The sequence below is a fragment of the Euprymna scolopes genome, chromosome 43 (assembly GCF_053919585.1).
Source record: "Euprymna scolopes isolate OS-2025 chromosome 43, ASM5391958v1, whole genome shotgun sequence".
In the NCBI taxonomy this organism is placed as follows: Eukaryota; Metazoa; Mollusca; class Cephalopoda; order Sepiida; family Sepiolidae; genus Euprymna; species Euprymna scolopes.
The window spans coordinates 26496790-26497569 of record NC_136524.1 but is presented as its reverse complement, the minus strand read 5'-3'; positions in this window follow the sequence as shown (position 1 = coordinate 26497569).

Sequence of the window (780 nt, the reverse complement as noted above, 5' to 3'; positions counted from 1 at the left end):
GTCTAGTGGAAGATAAAAAATCCAGTGACGATAAAATCCAAATGTAAAACTTCAAGAAAGTTAAAAGAATTTCCATTTGTACAAGTAAAATCCAAAGATCTCCCATAATTGGAAGAAGATGGTCCATAATAATCCAAAGGCAAAAATCCATGGAATAATTCACAAAAATGTGTACAAGGAAAAAAATATTAATAAAAGAAAAATAAGATGTGCTTTTCACTATATTTCCGAGACATAACTTATATATATATATATATATATATATATATATATATATATATATATATATATATATATATATATATATATATATATATATATATATGATTAGTTTTTTTTTTTTTTTTTTTTTTTTTGGAAAAAGAATTCCAGCAGAGTGCTCAATTAAAAAATAAAAAAAAATATATATATATATATTAAGTAATGTGATTTATAATTTAAAAATTTTAAAAAATTTTTTAAATTTAAAAATCAAAATTTAATTAAATTAAAAATCAGTTTCATAAGAAGGAACAACAACAAAGTCAATTATCTGTACGATCGTTTCGGAAATCCGTGCTTTTTATTTGTGGTATACATGAAGTCACGTAAAACAATTATACATAGTTTTTTTGGTAAGCACGGTCTCCTCATCAGCAAATTTAGGAGGATTTCTATTGAATTGAAAAGACACCAAAAATAAACCTAGCATTAAAAGTAAGGCAGATGAATCTGAAAAATTGAAGTAAAAGGTTTGGATTTAAAATTTATAAGAAAATTAATAAGAAAATTGGTATAGGT